We start from the raw sequence: 19,021 nt of genomic DNA, 5'->3' as shown, positions 1-19,021 counted from the left end.
CTGACCCTCTTAATCCTGGAAGCAGCATTTGGTTACAGCCCCCTTGGGGTACACACAGAAATAATAACTAACTACAGTGACAACAGTGATCGCTACCTTCTGCTGAGCGCTTATTCTGAGCCAGGCATTTGCAAAACACTTTTCCACACAGCACCTTACTGAACTGATGCAAAAGCTCTCAAAAGAAGCATCAGTTTATTACTCCTATACTTCTGGTTCTCTAATCCGGAATTAGAGAAAGGAAGTAACTTGCCCTCAAGTCACAAGGTTAGAAGGGGCAAAAAGAGGACTCGAACCCGGGCAGCTGACCCAGTTACCTCTCACTGCTGGGGTCATCCGTCCATGCCCTGACACTGGCTCACCTTCTCTGACTGTGATTTCTACAAAGAATATCAGAACCCACAAGCAGACATAAATCCCCAAGCCCATGTGATCAGAAACAGCCACAAAGTTGCAAAGCCTGGGGTGGCCAAGACAGGATGGGAACACAGATCCAGGACAACCTGACCGAAGCTTACTGCCTGCAGCCTCGATTTCCCCAATCTGTGAAATGGGCTTAATGTCTCTTCCCTCATGGAACAGGATAGATCCCACAGGTGATGAAACAGATTCTGGATACCAAAAATTATAATACCATTAGTAACAATAATGATACAGTTGAACTGATATGATGTCTGGAATTTACTTAAACTTACTCCAGCAGAAAAGGGAAAAGAAAGTGCGGGCTGGCGGGGCGCGGTTGGTATCAGCAGAAAATTGGTGACACTGGTAAAGGGTACACAGGGGTTGATTATTTTATTCTCTCAACTCTTGGTGGATGCTTTAAAATTTCCATGATAAAAAGTTAAAATAATAACAAGAACAGTGAACCTTCACCACACGCCTGCAAGCCAGGGCCTGTCTTAAAAGCTTTCTACATCTTCACTCATTTAAGTCTCACAATGACCCCATGAGCTCTGTTACAGATGAGGAAACTGAGGCCCAAAGGGTATTCGATTGCCTTGGACCCCTCTCTCCAATTAAAATGCCAACATTGACTGCTCGAGGTTTTAGGGGAAGGAGGCAAGGACATGGGTATCTAATTCCACGGGAGACTTTGGTACTTTGCTCCATCACCATCATCACCATCCCCATCACAGCCACTAACATTTTCTGAGCACTTGCAACATGTCAGGCACTGTGTTAAGCACTGAACATCCATGAGCACAGAGGTGGGTCTCCCGTCACAGCCATTCTTCCAGGTAAGAAAACTGAGACCCAGAGCAGAGCAGCCCTGTCTGCCCCGGGGGCCATGACGCTGTGCCTGAAGTCGGAGCAGCCTGCCCTGTGCCCTCCGCTGCCGTGTGGTTTAGAATGCCAACAATGTTCCCAATGTGCCTTTCGGGAAGACAATGGAGAGCTTTCAGAGTGGCCAAGTCAGCGTGGGGCCCAACGGAGAAGAGTAATCATAGGGAAAATAATAGCAACATCAGATGCTGGCTCCCGAACAGCTACTACACGCCCGGCTGGGGAGGGCAGTGCCTCCTTCGGCCCTCACAGCCCACCTGCCAGGGAGCCATCGTGGGCCCATTCTACAGACAAGGAAACCGAGACCCAGAAGAGGATCGTTTGCCCAAGGTCACACTGCAGGTAAGTGTGACCTGCCTGTAAGGGGGCTCACAGCACAGAATTAAGGGGTTCCTGACCCCGGGAGACAGAACTGCCACAGAATGACAGATGACACCTCACTGACTGACTCGGCTAGGCTACCCATGCATTTGATGGGTATTATTTCATCCTCACGACAACCTTCCAAAAGTAGGTACTGAGATGAACCCATTTAACAGAGGAGAAAACTGAGGCCCGGAGCCAGCAAGCCCCCTGCCTGCAGCCATTGAGTCAGCAAGCGGCGGAGCTGGGATTCGAACCAGCAGAGCCCACACCCTTGACCTCCACACTAAGTAGCAAGCACACAGTGCATGCCACAGGCCGGAAGGAAGAGGCAAGGAAGTCACCAGAGGAAAAGACAATGGTGTGGATGGGCGGGATGACTTGAACAGGAGGGGAAACGACTTCCTTCAAGATACAGCTCCACAGGTGTCTCCTAAGAGTGACCAAATGACAAACAGCAGACTCTTGACCCAGCAATCCCGCCTCCAGGAGCTTACCCGGCTGGCATACCCATTTCCCGATAAGACCAGTGGCTGCATTCCCTCTGGCTTGGCACGCAGAAACCTGAGGAAACACCTCCACGTCTGTGCTGAGTCAAGGAGGATTTGCCCACAGTGAGAAATACAACACAGCTGAGAAAAAGCCAAAGAAAACCCTCCATGTACTGTGTCCATCTCCCAGGAAGATGAAATGGAAAAAGCAACGTGCAGGATGATGGAAAGAGGGTGCTACCATCTGTGTAAAACAAATCACTATTTTTTAAGACATACACATGTATATAAATGTGTGTGCAGAGAACATCAGGATTGAGGAGGTGCCTCTGGGGAGGTGAGCTGGGGGACCAGGGATGCCCCAGAGGATGAAGGGGGAGACTTACTATGTTTGGGATTTTGAATCTGTCCCATGTGCACGTATCACTTAGAAAAAAAAAGAGAAAGAGAGAAAGAAGTTGCCTCCTCCTTGGAGCCTTTGCAAACCACCCAGACAGAACACATCAAGTCCCCCAGCAGCCTTGAAGATAACCTTTCTCTCTAGCCTCTTCCTGGACTGGGCCCAATATCATAACTGAGCCCCAGGGCCCTGGCACACAGTAGGTCCTCGGGAAGTTTGATCCGGACGATTAAAGACACACGGGCCCTCTCTCCAGCTTCTCCTGCCAACTGATCCCCTGCCACCATGAATATCCGCAAACTCAGTACAGAAAACTAATTGTTGCCAAACTAGAAATGTCTTAGAAAACCCTCTCTCTTCCCATTGGGGGATCCTGCCTGCTGCTGAGACACAAAGGCTTCAGTCAATAGGGATAAAACTCTAATGGTGGTACCCCAGGCAGGGGAGATGTCTAGGGACGGAAGGAGGAGGTAATCCTTGGGGACCAGTCAACCAAACATTTCCCATGTGTCTCTCGTGTGACACATCCTACGCCAGGGAGCCAACTCAGAGAGCGGGGACAAACTTGGATATGACCTGGTGAATAAGGCGGGCGGGGTGGGGGGGGCAAGGCATTCTGACTAGGGGGAGAGCATGTTACATCATGGATGTAAACAGGCAACTTGCTGTTTCCACTGAGAGTCAGGGAGCCTGGTGCAGGAAGGACCCCAAAGAGACAGAGGCAAGAGAACCATGTCCCCCGCCCCTCTCCCCTGTAAGGCGGGAGAGGGAGAAGGCAGCAGCCCCTCACCGCTTTCCAGGCCCAGGCTGCCTAGAAAGGAATGCCATGTTTTCCTGTTTCCAATTAACCTCCCCCCACCAGCAGCCTTCTGCATTCTTGAGACCAGGAGTCAAGACAGCCACGGGGAGAGCTGGGAGGGAGCTAGGGAAGTCTGATGGTGGCTGGGCTGGGGGCTCAAAGGTGACCCCCCAGGACCCCAGGGAACCCCATACACCCCCAGGACCCCTCCTGCCAGGCCCCTAGGGCTTGGTGCTGACCCCAGGACCCTTTCACAGCCTCTCAGGGGCGGTGGCGGGGGGGGGGGGAAGACCCCACATCCCCAGCGAAGGTTAGGGAAGGCCCCTGAGGCCTCTGGGAAGGAAGCTGGCAAAAAGGGGGGGCGGGGCACAGGACGGTCCCTCTTGCGCCTTACTCATGCTTCCCCTACTTCCCCGCCACCCCAAAAATCAGTGCCTACTTTCAGGAAGCACTCACCCTAGAGAGACCTACAGCCCCTCCCCTCCTGCCCCTGCCCCACAGGAATTATCATTACTTATTCTGCCTGTCACCTCAGGAAGGTATCTGCAGGGGGTCCCTCAAAGTGTGAGCCCCTCTCCAATCGCACCCCCGTCGGGGCAGTCTGGGCTGGAGTCCCCGCTGACAGCCATGGGGCAGGTTTCCACTGGACTCAATTGCCTCATCTGTAAAATGGCAAGATCACCCGTATTTGCCTCCCTCACTGGGTAAGCTGGGCCCTCCCTGGCCCTTCCGCCTCGTCCCCACCCACCAAATGCTTATTCGGCCCCAGTGAGTACTGAATGGGCAGGGTCCCAGAGAGCTGGAGTGGAAGTGTCACCAAAGTGGAACTATTTACAGTCGCCACCACAGGGAATTCTTCCAGGGTGGATGCCTTCTGCCACTCACCCTAAAATACCCAGCACCCAACTTTCCTCCCAACACCTACGGGTCCGCCATATCCCCGAATGCTGAAGGAGAAATAAAAATAACACGTTTGGGTAAAACTTTCAGGCACCGCAAGGTCAGTTAAGGAAGCCATAATGTACCCCATCTGCAGATGAGGCAACTGAGGACTAATGAGTTGACTCTCATGCCTGAGGTTACAGGGTGGGACAGGGAGTCTGCCATCTAGACCGAGGGGAGAACAGACGGGGAAGTTCTCTACCAGCTGCATCACGGCAGCACAGAGGGTCACAGGGTAGAGCGACGACAGAGGTCCCCAACGGCTCAGATTCCTTCCCAGCAGGGCCGAGGAGCGGCAAGCTGGGCCAAGTCCCAGCTCAAGTGGAGAAGGAGGAGGATGACAGAGGCGCCAATAATCAAGTGCCTCCCAAATCCCACTCAGCAAGGCCGGCCCCCCCCCCCCCCCCCCGCCCCCGATCCCATACCTCCAACCCTCAGCTCCTGTGGGTAAATGCTCTGCTCCAGCCACAGGTGAAAGCATCCTGCCCTCAGCCCACCTTCCAGATGTTTCTTACCCCTTCCCCCAACCAGCACTCAGAGGGGAAAAAAAATTCGGCGGTTCCTTCCTGGTATTATCTACATTTGAGACCCAACTGAAGTCAAAGGGACAAAGTGCCAAAGAGGGGTACAGGAGAACCTAACAGTTTTGAGCTGAGTTGGAAAAATCTGAGATGGTTACAGACTGGGGGCTGTGTGACCCTGGGCAAGTCACTTAACTTCTCTGAGCGTCCATTAGCCTGTCTGCAAAATGGGACTCATATAACTGACCCAACTTCCTCCTCGGGTGGTAGCCAGTGGGTAGCGCACCTAACAGCAGCCAATCCCTAATGCTCTCTGGGTAGGAGATGTTATTTCCGGCTTCTAGGAGTGGGGGAGCTCCGGGGTAGGGGGGTGTAGGTAAGCACACCCCTTAAGTCCCACCGGACACTGGCACATAGGAAGGGGGTGGTTCCTGAGCTGTCCGCCTCCCCTGTTCTCCCACCACCCCAGCAGGTCACCACTGACTGAGCCCCCCCACCCCCACCCCAGGTGAGGGGAGAGGTTGAAAGTACAGAGCACTTCTCAGAAATTTCAGGCCTGGAGTCTGGGGGTGTTTCTAGAAACTGTTTCCCCGACAAGCGCCCTGGGAAAGGAGGTATGAGAGAGAAACAAGCACTCGGTACATCCCCAGATCGTTATACTATCGGAGGGCAGGGCCGTGTGACAAAAGGGGCTGCCTGTCCGCACAGAAGGCCGGGCCCTGGCAGCAGCCCCCCGGTCCGGGCACACCAGAGAGCTGGGAGCTGTCACCCCGGCCTCCCGGGGAGCGCTGACACAGCGGCCTCTGACCCCACCTCCCGGGAAGTTCAGCTGCTCAGAACCACAAAGCAAAACAAAGGGGTGCGGAGAGGAAGGAGCCGCCGAGCCTTCCAATCACCGCTGCCTCCCGAGCCCGCCCGCGGCTCCTCGCCCCGCTCGCCGCTGGCCGCGGACCAAAGCCCGGGCAGCTGCCGGTCCCCGGTCTCCCCGCGGCCGCCCGTGACAGGAGCCGGAGAAGCAGCCGAGGGGCAGCCAGGGATGGGAAATCCAGATGGCTCCATCCCTCCTCCCTCCTCCTCCATCCCTCCCTCCGGGTGCCCGCGGCCTGGCCGCCCTCCGCAGGGGCCCGGGGAGGCCTCGGGCCCGGCTCGTCCGGGCTCACCCCAGGGAAAGGGTTGCCTTTGTCTAAAGGTCACCACCCGAGCGCGGTGCCCGGGCTAGGCCTGGTGCCTCCCATTCCCGGGCCGAGGGGGTGGAGATAGGGGGCCGCCCCAAATCTCGGGAGGTGACAGGGGTAAGGCTCACCTCCCTCCTCCCCTCCACCCCCCGGAATGACCCCCTCCGGGACCAGCCAGCTAGCGGAGGAGGGGGTCAACTCCTTCCATTGCTGGGGGGTGGGGGACCAAGTCAACTCCTTTCATTGTTTAGGGGGCGGTGGGGAGGGGGAGACCCAGTGGCTTCCTTCCGCATCCATCCCTCCCCAGCGTGCCGGAGGCCCAGTTTCTCCCCGGCACCCCCTGGGAGGGATTTGAGGAGGGGGCGCAGGGGACGGGCGAGAGGGGGAGATGAAGGCTCGCCGGCTCCGGCCGGGAAGCCACCATCCGCTGCCCCATGGCCCTCTTCTTCCCCGAGAGGCGGGGAGCAGGGCGAGGGGAGGGGGGCCCCTGGGCCGGGGGAGGGGGTCTCCGCGCCCCTCCCCCCGTGGAACGTTAGGTCTCGTTTTTCCGCCGCTCCATTGTATCCCCGGCAGCCGGCGGGAGGGCCGGGGAGGCACCGGGCGCCGGGTTTGGGCAGGGGAGCCCTGGGTGGATGGGTGGGGGGGGGGGGTCCCCGCAGGATCGGGGCGGCGGTTACGGTGGGAGAGACGCGGGGGGTGGGGGTGGGGGGCTGCCGGGGGTGGTGGGCGCCGAGCAGAAAAAGAGGCAGCGGGCGCTTCGCCCCGGTTGGGGGGCTGAGTATGTGAGTGTCGGGGGGGTGGGTTCGGCCCCGGCTCCGGCTCCCCCCACACACACCCTCGCCGCCAACCCCCACTCCCCCCTCGCTTTTGCGCCCTGTCACAGCCCCGACTCGCAGGTAGAGAGAGTTAAGAGATTTAAAGAGAAATTGCTACATTGTGAGAAACTCACCCTGATGTTTGAGCAGCCGTCGGCGCGGGGTCTCCGAGACGGCCCCGCACGGGCTGCAAAGGGAGGACCCAGAAGGGGCCGACCGGCCGGGCCGGTCAGCGCACTGCCTGATCGCATGGCGGCCGCCCGGCAGCCTCCGCCAGGCCCCTGCCGCCGCCCCGCGCCGCGGCCCGGGCGCCCCGGACCCGCGCCCGCTCCGGGCGGGACCCCTCGGGTTTGCGGGGGAAAAAAAAAATTTTTTTTTTTAATTAAATGCAAAAGAAAAAAAAAAAAAAAACCTTGTGGGTTTTGTGTTCCGCCCCCCCTTCCTCCTCCTCCTCCTCCTCCTCCTCCCTCCGCCCTCGCCGGGGGATGGGCTTCGGGGAGGCCCCGCCTCGCGACTCGGCGAACCAGCTCCGGCTCTGGGCGCCGAGCGGCGGGCCCGCGAGCCAATGGGAGGCTGCGGAAGCTCCGGGAGGGTGACCTCTGCACCGGCGCCGCCCCCTCCCCAGCCCTAGTCCCGGGGGTTCGGGGGCGCGCCTTCCTAGGCTCTGGTGGAGTCTGCCGACTGCATCGAGCGATGATGCTCCGGATTAGGGAGACAGGCTAAAGGGATTCGCGCTCCCGGATCCCGGGCGCCCGGCCCGGCTGGGGAAGGGGCGCCTTGCGCCCTGGGCGCTCCCCGACGCGGGGGACGGTCGCTGGGCGGGAGGACGCGACCACGGGGAGCGCCGAAGGTTCGAAAAGGTAGCGGGAGTCGAGGATGGAAGAGAGGGAGCGGGGTGGCCCCGCAGGTGGAATCGCGAAGGAGCCGGGAGTCGGAGCCAAAAGGATGGAAGGCGCGGGGGCGGGGTGGGGTGCGCTTTGGGGCTACTGGCCGGAACCCCGAACGCGGCTCGCTCGCTCACCTCGGTCGGTCTTTTGAACTGCTGCGGCCCCGGGGAGGGCTTCAGGGACGAGGGTCCGACCTGTCTTAGAGCCTCCTCGAGGCCTCTCGGGCCGTGCAGATGGGATTCCCAGAAGCCCCGGGACGCTTCGGTGGTGCTGGGTCTGTTTCCGCCCCGCCGGGCCGTGTACGCCTTGCGGGCGTGACACTTCGATTCGCGCGTTCCTAAAGGGAACGCTTGCTAAGCGCCCGCTGTGTGCCCTGCGCCGTGCTCGGTGCCCATCGAGCACCCAGACAGCTCGGAGCTACCCTCCCGGGGCGCACAGGCCAAGGGGACTTATTTTCTGGTCTCTTATTACCTTCTGTTTCCCCGGTGCCCTGGAAAAGCCACGTGCATACCGAAGCAGCTCAATAAATGTGTGTTGAATAAATGAGTGGTTGAGACGTCTGTGTTTTAATATTTTGGTGGCACTACGCATATTATTTTAGAGACCACAGAGGGTTAAGGGCCGTGAGTTAAGCCAGTGAGCCCCTGCTTCACATCCTGTCACTTCTTTTGCTGTGTGACCTTGGGCAAATTACTTCACCTCTCCGTGCCTCCATTTCCAACAGGAAGTTAATTATAGGCCACATTTTATAGGGTTATTAGGAGACAATGTTCTCGTGGGGAGCAGCACCTGACAGGAAGTGCCAGCTAAGTGCTGTTATTCTTGGTTAGAGAAAAAGGAAACTTTATCAGTTCCAGAAGTGAACACGTGTGTTGCCCCAAACATAAGACAGTGGTCAATCTATAACTTACGTAGTAGTCATCCACGGCCCCCTGAGGTATGTGGTCCTTCCAGGGACAGCAATATACAAGGACATTATTTTTGTGCAGCTTGCCCTTGCATTTGCTAAGCTTGAGCCATTGGGCTACATCTTGAGTATTCATTTATCTGGTTACCATTTTTCCAGTCTTCACCAAGAAGAGACCTCCAGGAACTCCCATCTAGAGACCTTTAGTTATTCCCACCTTACAAGGCAGAAAACTAAAACTCAGAGGGGAAGTGTTTTGCTCAAGGTCACACAACCAGGAAGTGGGACCTAATCTGAGCTGGGTGGCCCTGGTGTCTCCTGTCATAGCTGCCAACCCTGGGGGACTCAGAACTTGGGAACTGACGGGTTCAAAGGTAACAGACCTGAGGCATTGCAGGGGGCGGAGGGGGGTGACTGTCCAAGTTTATTCATTCATACAGGAAGTACTGTTTATGGGTATCTAGTATGTGCCAGGAATATGGTAGTGACCAAGAACACCCTGGTTTCTGCCCCATCGCTACCCCCAGCCCCACCCCCCAGCTCACAGTCTATTGGGGACAGATAGTGAGCAAGTAAGCAAATAAGTTGCTTAGCCTCAGTTTCCCCTGCCCTCTTTATGGTATCTACCCCAGTCCCCAACACACACACACACACACACACACACACACACACACACACACACACACACACACACACACACCCAGAACAGTGCCTGGCACTTAGTGCTCAAGAAACATCTGCTGAACAGTGAGTTAATACCCATCCTTCCACAGGCATACCTGACCTCTTAGGAAGACGCTCTTGAGGCCAGGTGGCCTGGAATGGGCACCGGTGTGAAAGAAGCCCCCAATCTGGCCATGGCTGACAAAGCCCTGGGAGGTCAAATGTCCAAGGCCAGAGGAGGGGCCGATATTGGCCCAAATGGGAAGAGACCTGCTATTCTTTGGGGGAGGGGGTGACACACCCCCGCCCCTTTGAAAATCAGATGCAAGGTGTAAATTCCAGGTTCAGATCCGAGTTGGCAGTGAGACCCAGATAGGTTCAACAACTTGCCCCAGGGATGCCCAGCCAGAGGAAGGACTAATCCCAGATGTTCTGTTACCAAGACACCAGATGAACCTGGGGCAAGTCACTTCTCCAGCTCCTCCATTTTCTCATCTGTAAAATGGGACCGTAGAGTCAGACACCAAAATCCACCTCCCTGCAATGTTTTATTGTGAACATTTTCAAATACGGAAAAGTGGAAGAAGTAGGATAAATACCCACCACCTAGATTCAACCATGAGCATGTTACTCTACAAGCTTTATCACATATCTGTGCATCTATCCATGCATCAAATCTATGTCATTTTTTGATGCAATGCAGACATCTGTTTATTTCCCCCGAACACATCATTAACCTGGTAATCCTCGCTAACGCCTCACTCTGATAAACACTGACAGCTCTCATTTAAACCAGCGCACTGGCAAAACTCATTTAAACCTCAATTCTAACTTTTTTGTGTGAAGGAGAAACCGGTTCAGAGAGGGTAAGAAACCAGATCAAGGTCACACAGTTGGGGATTCAAACCCAGCTGTGTCTGTCCCGAGTCCAGATTTTATGAAGGCTATGGGAAGGAGGAAATGGGACAAGGCACATAGAAGCTCTTATGGGACAGGGATAGAGCAGCATCCAGATGGGAGAAATTAGGACCGAAGAAGATGCACCCATCTTTTACCAATTAGCGAATATGCTACACCCCTGTGCTCAGCTGGGCTCTGGACATAGAGTCCTTGCCTGTCAATCTGGAACTTGATCCCATATGGGTCACAATATTTTCTCTCCCCTAACGGGCTGGGCAAGGGACAGACACCTCACAAATGTTCGCTGAACGAATAAAAGGGTCCAAAACAGTTTGCTGTGAGATAAATGGCTTCTAAAGGCCCCTTCAGCCACTCAACAGCAAGCAATAGCCCGAGACGTTGGATCTGGGGTTATGACATGGCCCCAATATGACAGTGGACTTCTGGACCCCTCATCTCAACGTTTAATGGACTGTTTTAATTATAACCGTGCAGCTGAAAAGGGACAGCAGGAAACCCATTTGCCGTTGAAAGGTCCAGGACATTGGAGAACTAACCTGCCCTCTCCCAGGGGCCGCGATGCCTTCTTCCACTTTTAGCCCACAGGCTCCAAGTGCCCCTGGCCCCCGCAACCCTCTAGCCCAGAAAGCTCCCCTCCCCCACCCCCAGTACCAGTGCATCTTCTATTCCATCCCCTCAAATGTCTAGCCCTTCCCCATCCCACCCTCAGCTCTCCCAACCAGATCCTAATCCCCTTTATCTCTAACTGAGCCCTACCCCTCCTACCCGTCCAACAGTCCAGCTCCTACCCTGCGGGAGCCTGACCAGATTACCATCTCTCTACAGAGGCGTGGTTTTCCTTTCCTTTCCTTTTCTTTTTTCTTTTCTTTCTTTCTTTTTTTGTTTAAACAAGTGGTTTGTGCCTCTGTAACAACGGCCATCACGGCACCTCCCTCGCACCCGCAACTGCAAAGTTTAAAACTTGGCCAACCCAAGTTCTGTTTCTTGGTCTGAGAGGATGTTTCCACGGGTGTTTTTAGTTTTCAGTTGAGCAGCACGCCTAGGATCCGTGCACTTTTCTGGAGGCATGTAAGACTTCAATAACAAGAAGGAACAAAACAAGAAAAAAACCTTGCCCAAAACTCCCCTGCAGTCCCTTCACGTCTCGTTCAATCCGACTTCAGGGGAAAGTTTCCATCAAAGACCTCTCCAGGATCCGAATTCTAGCCGCCAGGCGGGGAAAAATAGGAGGATACTGACTCCGGAGCGACCTGCGCCCTGTGACCGCGCCCTTTAAATATGGCTCGTGCAGCGGGAAAACGCTTCCCTAGCTCACAGCGACGCTGGCCCGCCCGGAGCACCAAGACCGAGAGCGGCGGCAAATCAGGCAGCTACGGGCACAGCCCGACCTCGGGTCCTCAAAGCGGCAAGTGTGGGGGGCGTGGCCTAGCCGCCCATTGGCCCACGCTGGGGGCGGGGGCACATCTCCGTCCCGCCCCCGTCCCCCGCCGGGTTAAGTGGGCTTCGCGGGCCGGCTGGGGGAATTATTCATCGTGGGGCGGGGCCTGGGTTTGTTTACACGCTGCCATTGGCTGGATTTGAATCGGCCAGACTGCGGGCCGGCCGCGGGGCGGAGCTCCAGAGGGCCCGGGCCGGCGCCTGACAGCTTCAGCGAGGCTGAACCCGCGCGAGGCGCGCCGCCAAAGCACTGGGACCCTGGAGATGGGGGGGCCCTGGGCGGATGCGGGCAGCGGCGGTGGGCAGGTTGAGGCTTCCGCCGGTTTCTTGATAAATGCTAACGAAGGAGGGTAGGGAGCATTGTTTTTGTTTTCATAAAGATTCGTAAGGAAAAGCAAACCCGGAAACAACCTAGCTGTCCATGGATTGGGGACTCATTAAATAATTAAGCTTTGGTCCAGCCCACAGTGGGACATGAAACAACCGTAAAATGAGGAAGTAATACATGAACCGAAACGGAATAAGCTATGAATTCAGTTAAGGGGGAAAGGCAATGAAGGAAGCAGAATGTATAATAATTTAAGGGGGAGGGTGAGAAAATATAAGCTTCTGCTTGTTAAATGAGCAGAATATCTTCGAAAGTAGAAACAAACTGTTAACTGTAGTGCCTGTGGGGAGGGAGACCCGGGTGCATGGAGGGTAGATCTATGTGAACCTTTGTAAAGTTAAACTTGAAACAATTATTGAAAGAAGCACATACAGTGTAAACAAAAATATTAAGTTCCGAGAACTCTTTTTCATCCACGTACCTCGAAGCAACGGCCCCTAGGAAAACTCTTGACTTGGCTGCAGAGGCCATGGAGCCCCGACCTGCGCCCCCTACACCCCACAATGGTATTGGGGAATAAGCTGCTTCACATACTCAAGGACCAACACATATCCAGATCCAGTGAAGAGTGGCTTTATTTATTAGTAATCACTGCAGGATTTAACATCCCAACGGGGAGGGAGGGGCCGCTTCCTGAGCGATGCTAAGTGGAGGATGTGGAGGAGAAACCGGCCAGGCCCTCTTAGGAAAGAGACGAGAAAGTCAAAACTAGGAGAGGCCCCTTTAAGAAGGGAAGCCGGCCTCCTCCGGAAAACGACGCAAGGCTGGCGGAATTGACCTGCTGCAGGGAGAGTTGTCCGGTTTTTGACTTTTATTATTACTCTCTGTTCCGGGAGATCTAGAGCAGAGGATGAGAACGACTTCCTGCAGCTGAGTTTTGACCTGTTCTGGATCTTACTTGTAAAGACTTCCTCTATATAAGTTCGCTACAGGGTTTGTGAAACATTGTTTAGATGGCTGGGAAAGTCACCCAGGCGTGGAGTGAATACTTGCCCGGCTACGAGGTGATCTAGTTTTAAGTAACGCCTACCCCAGCTGGCGCTGCCGGCCCCGGTACAGAGATAAATTCGGTGAATGTCCCCAAAGATCCTAGCAGGTTCTAACAGCATGCCGTTTGACGGATGTGGAAACTGAGTCACAGAGAGGTTATAGAATTGCCCACATGAGGCGTCACAGGGATTCGGACCCAGGCAGCCCTGCTCCAAAGTTCATACTTTTAATCACCATATTACACTTGCCCCTAAAAACTCTTTTGTCTTTTGATGCATTGTTTTAAAAACTCTACGAAGCTTAATGCAGATTCTTAATGAAGGTGAACTATTTTGTATGCTTTGTGTTGTAGAGGAGTTTTCTGGGGGTTTTCTTTGTTTTTACATTTTTTAAATTGAAGTATAGTTGATTTACAATGTCATGTTAGTTTAAGGTGTACAGCAAAGTGATTCAGATATATATAGATAGATAGATATCTCCTTTTTCAGATTCTTTTCCCTTACAGGTTATTACAAAATATTGAGTATAATTCCTTATGCTGTACAGTAGGTCCGTGTTGGTTATCTATTTTATATATAGTAGTGTATATATGTTAATCCCAACCTCCTAATTTATCCCTCCCCACCTCCCCTTTCCCCTTTAGTAACCATACGTTTGTTTTCTATGTCTGTGAGTCTTTTTCTGTTTTGTAAATAAGTTCATTTGTTTTGGGGTTTTTTTTTTAGATTCCACACATAAGTGATATCATATACTATTTGTCTCTGTCTGACTTACTTCACTTAGTATGAGAATCTTTAGGTCCATCCATGTTGCTGCAAGTGGCATCATTTCATTCTTTTTGATGGCTGAGTAATATTCTTGTGGGGTTTTTTTAAATAAAAGAATTTCTGATGGTTTTTCCTAAAATTCTGTATCAGGGTACGCTTTTACATTTTTTTTTTTTCTCCCTCGAGCTTTTGAATTTTTTAAAGAACCTTTCACGAGGAAACATTTTGCCCTCAGCCCTCCTATTCCTCTCACCATTAAATACTTCCCTCATGATTACTGTGTGCCAAGCACACTTCTAAGCTCATTGAATTGTTCCAACAACCATGAAGTCAAAATTGTTAGTGGTCTCATTTCACAGATGAAGAAACCAAGGCACAGAGAAGTTAAATAACTGACCGAAGTTCCCACATCTCTCTCCAGAAAAAGAAGAGAAAGACCAAGAATGGGTAGGTCATGGTGGGAGAGAGAGGAAGGCATCCAAATTTGCTGAAAGACAGAAAAAAATGGGAATTAAGCCAGTGGAGAAACAAGGTTCTACTGTATAGCACAGGGAAATATATTCAATATTCTGTAATAAATCATAATAGAAATGAATATGAAAAAGAATATGTATATATATAACTGAATCACTGCTGTACAGCAGAAATTAACACAACATTGTAAATCAACTATTCTTCAATAAAATAAATTTTATTTTATTATTTTTTAAATAAATTATTTTTGGTTGCGTTGGGTCTTCGTTGCTGTGCAAGGGCTTTCTCTAGTTGCGGGGAGTGGGGGCTACTCTTTGTTGTGGTGTGTGGGCTTCTCGTTGCGGTGGCTTCTCTTGTTGAGAAGCACGGGCTCTAGGCATTCGGGCTTCAGCAGTTGCAGCACACGGGCTCGGTAGTTGTGGCACATGGGCTTAGTTGCTCCACAACAGGTGGGATCTTCCTGGACTAGGGCCCAAACCCATGTCCCCTGCATTGGCAGGCGGATTCTTAACCACTGTGCCACCAGGGAAGTCCCAATAAATTAAAAAAATTGATTATGAAAGAGAATATATATATACACGCATATATATAACTGAATCACATTGCTGTACAGCAGAAATTAACACTATTGTAAATCAACTATTCTTCAATAAAACAAATTAAAAAAAAATTTTTTTTAAAGTAAGCGAGGGGACTGATGAATACAGGGAAAATGGCTTTAGCGAGGTGGTAGCCGCTGAGGTCAGTTTGCAAAAGGTTGTGAGAGGATGACCAAGAAGCACATGAAAGATGCTCCAAGTTATTAGAGAAAGGCAAGCCAAAACCACGATGAGAGGCCACTTCACCCTCACTAGAATGGCAATGATCCAAAAAAAGGATAATACCAAGTGTTAAGAAGAATTTGGGAAATCAGAATCCTCATACATTGCTGGTGGGTAAAATGGGGCTGCTAATACGGACCCCAGTTTGCTGTTTCCTCCATAAGTTGCACTGGGCGTTACTACATGGCCACGCCTATGTATATACCCAGAATACTTGAAAAAAGGTGTTCAAATAATAACTTGTACATGAATGTTCCCAGCAGCATTATTCACAACAGCCAGAAGGTGGAAACAACCCAAACATCCATCAACAGATGAATGAATCGACAAAATGTGGTCTATCCACACAATGGAATATTACTCAGCCGTGAAAAGGAATGGATGCATGCTACGGCATGGAAACTTGAAAACGTGATGCTAAGTGTAAGAAGCTAGATCCAAAAGACCACGTGTTGGATGAGTCCATTTATATGAACTGTCCAGAAGAGGCGAATCCATAGAGACAGAAAGCAGATCAATGGTGGCCAGGGACTAGGGGGAGGGGGGAATGGCGAGTGACTGCTACGTGGGTGCAGGGTTTCCTTTTGGGGTGATGGGAAACTTGTAGAATTAGATAGGGGTGATGGTGGTACAACATTGTGAATGTACTTAATGCCACTGAATTGTACATTTTAGGAACTCCCCTGGTGGCGTAGTGGTTAAGAATCCACCTGACAATGCAGGGGACACGGGTTTGAGCCCTGCTCCAGGAAGATCCTACATGCTGCTGAAGCAACTAAGCCTGTGTGCCACAACTACTGAGCCCGTGTGCCACAACTACTGAAGCCTGAGCGCCTAGAGCCTGTTCTCCACAACAGGCGAAGTCACCGCAATGAGAAGCCTGCGCACCATAACAAAGAGTAGCCCATGCTCACCTCAACTAGAGAAGGCCCTTGCACAGCAACGAAGACCCAATGCAGCCAATAAATAAATAAATAAATGTATTTTTAAAAATTGTACCTTTTAAATGGTGACAACAGTCAATTTCATGATATAAATATTTTTAAATTTTTTTAAATGGTGAGAAAGCAGAGGTGTTAAGCACACAATTTAAAAAATAATACACAAGGCAGTGTATACAAGGAGAGGATCCAAAAACAATGAGGGAGGGGCTGGTGGAGGGAAAGAAAGGGGGGAGATCTGGGGAGATGGCAGTGGAGTGACGTCCAGTCAGCGCACCTGCTCGGGGAGGGCGGGGGTGGGGGGGAGGTTCCTGAGAGCCTAGGGCAGACCTTGTGGTGATCTCACACATCTCTGGAGGATACAGACTCACCCCCAGGGTAGACAGGGTTGGGATGGGGGAAGCGAGGAGGGCTGTGGAAGGCCAGAGCAGGCACCTGATCCAGCCTGCCATTCAGGAAGGCTTCCTGGAGGAGGAGAAGGATAAAGAGGAATCTGATCGGAAAGGTCAGATGGGGAGGAATGTGGATTTTCTGGGTCCGAAGTAGAAAGCGAGACTTTAATCTCTAAAGCAAAGATCAACCTTGACACTCCCCTGATTGAAACCCTCCTAGGGCTCCCTAGTGCCCTTGGGGGAAAGTCCACACTCCGAAGCAGCTTGGCCTCAGTTCATTCAGCACACCCTCTCTGAGCACCTGGTCCATGCCCCGCCCTGCGCTGGCAGTGCTGGGAACACAGCGGGGAGGAGCAGGCCTAGACCTGCCCTCCTGGGACTCACACCCCAGTGGGGGCAACAGACATGAAACAAACCATTTCCCAGTGTGATAGATATTAGCCTGGTGGCTGCTATGGGAGGTCAGGTGGAGTTAACCCAGCCCCCGGGGGCTTCCCCATTTCTATTATTCCTGAGGGACTATTTCACAGTTTTTGCAGAGTACTGCCTTTATTGTTTGTACCTTGAAAATGTGTTCTCTCACAAACAATGTTCTCCTGTAGAGCACAGGGAACTATATTCACTATCCTGTAATAAACCATAATGGAAAAAGAACATGAAAAAGAATGTACCTATATGTGTCACTGAATCACTTTGCTATACAGTGGAAATTAACACAACATGGTAAATCAACTATACTTCAATAAAATAAAATTTTTTAAAAATTTGTTATTTCGGGACTTCCCTGGAGGTCCAGTGGTTAAGACTTCGCCTTCCAACGCAGGGGGTACATGTTTGATGCCTGATTGGGGAGCTAAGATCCCACATGTCTTGTGGTCAAAACACCAAAACATAAAACAGAAGCGATATTGTAACAAATACAATAAAGTCTTTAACAATGGTCCACATCGAAAAAAAAATCTTAGAAAAAAATTTGTTCTTTCAACCAACTTTTTTTCTTCCTTTGATGGGTTCCCCTGGGGCTACCTTAGGCTCATTCCAAGCAACAATAGCCATGAAGTCACAGGTGTGATGGGCCAGTTACTTTTTCCCCCAACATGCATTAAAATAAACACACAACAATTAAAATAAGTCACCTGGAAATCATCCCAAATGCTACTTTGGGAACTTGGTCACCTCGACTCTGGAGATTAAGCTACACCTTCCTGAAGGAAGTCAGTTGTAAGCTAAGACAAATTGTAAGCAAGATAAATAGAGTTAGGGACCTCCCTGGTGGCAGGCGTGTGGTTAAGAATCTGCCCGCCAATGCAGGGGACACGGGTTCCATCCCTGGTCCAGGAAGATCCCACATGCCGCGGAGCAACTAAGCCCGTGCGCCCCAACTACTGAGCCTGCGTGCTGCAACCACTGTAGCCCACGGTGCCTAGAGCCTGTGCTCTGCAACAAGAGAAGCCACTGCAATGAGAATGAGAAGCTCGTGCACCACAATGAAGAGTAGCACCTACTCGCGAAAACTACCGAAAGCCCATGCAGCAACAAAAGCCCATGCAGCAACGAAGACCCAACGCAGCCAAGAAGAAAAAAAAAAAGATAAATAGAGTTAGACAAGGGTGGAGGAGAAGAGCAAGTGGCAAAGGCTCAGATGCAGCAGCAGCAGGAAAAGAAGGCAGCTTGGGCTGCTGGAGTCTTGAGAGCCTGGCTGAGAGAAGCTAAGGGACTGGGTGACCTTACACCAGGGATTTGGGGTTTGATCCCAAAGGGCATACACAGTCATTGAAGGGTTTGTCGTCACTGTCGTTATTACTTTTAATTGCTAGGCAATTCCCATCCCATAAAATTTGTTCATTCATTCATTTATTTTTGCTATTGTGATCATGCTTTTTATTTTTTTAAGAACGTTTATTGAGATATAATGGACATACAATAGATTGCATGTGTTTAAAGTGTATGATTTGATTTTTTTTTCTTTTGAGTAAGTATATATGGCAATCCCAACCTCCCAGTTCATCCCACCCCACCCCACCCCTCTGCTTTCCCCACTTGGTATCCATATGTTTGTTGTTTACATCTGTGTCTCTATTTCTGACTTGCAAACTGGTCGATCTGTACCATTTTTCTATATTCCACATCTGTGCGTTACAAATTCGTTCATTTAAAGTGGACCATTCCATGGTTTATTGTATATTCACAAGGCTGTGCAACCATCACCACTAGCTAGTTCCAGAACATTTTCATCACCCCAGCAAGAAACCCTGTACCATTAGCAGTTCCTTCCTATCTGCCCCCTCCCCACCAACCCTAGGCAACCACTAATCTGCTTTCTATCGCTGCGGATTTTTCTCTTCCGGATGTTTCATATAAATGGAATCCTACAATATATGACCTTTGTGTCTGGCTTCTTTCACTTAGCGTGATATTTTCTTTTTTAATTTTTGGCCATGCCTCGTGGCTTGTGGGATCTTAGTTCCCCAACCAGGAATTGAACCCAGGCCCTTGGCAGTGAGAGCATGGAGTCCTAACCACTGGACCTCCAGGGAATTCCCAGCATAATGTTTACAAAGTTCAACCATGCTGTAGCATGACTCAGAACTTCATTCCTTTTTATGGCTGAGTAATGTTCTACTGCTGGGTCTCCCAAGG

General features: G+C 51.6%; 1 protein-coding gene and 1 long non-coding RNA gene across 6 annotated transcripts in view; one reads left to right on the top strand and one right to left on the bottom strand.

Moving 5' to 3' along the window:
* The window catches only part of BICRA (BRD4 interacting chromatin remodeling complex associated protein), an 80,811-nt gene extending 72,893 nt beyond the window's left edge, over positions 1-7,918 (bottom strand). For 3 of the 5 annotated variants that reach the window (XM_057712156.1, XM_057712162.1, XM_057712161.1), the window contains exon 1: positions 6,928-7,139. The gene's annotated coding sequence lies outside the window, so the exon portion shown is untranslated. Of the gene's footprint in view, positions 1-6,927; positions 7,140-7,814 lie in introns of those variants that run through there. The other 2 variants (XM_057712158.1, XM_057712157.1) reach the window with 2 other exon arrangements.
* Positions 7,919-12,762: 4,844 nt separating this feature from the next.
* LOC130839380 (uncharacterized) lies at positions 12,763-15,995 on the top strand. The gene is made up of 3 exons (XR_009049809.1): positions 12,763-12,896; positions 15,312-15,471; positions 15,724-15,995. It is a non-coding gene; the product is annotated as an uncharacterized LOC130839380 (long non-coding RNA).
* The last annotated feature ends 3,026 nt before the right edge of the window (positions 15,996-19,021 follow it).

This window comes from Hippopotamus amphibius, chromosome 16 (genome assembly GCF_030028045.1).
Source record: "Hippopotamus amphibius kiboko isolate mHipAmp2 chromosome 16, mHipAmp2.hap2, whole genome shotgun sequence".
In the NCBI taxonomy this organism is placed as follows: Eukaryota; Metazoa; Chordata; class Mammalia; order Artiodactyla; family Hippopotamidae; genus Hippopotamus; species Hippopotamus amphibius.
This window is presented reverse-complemented; position numbering and strand designations above follow the sequence as displayed.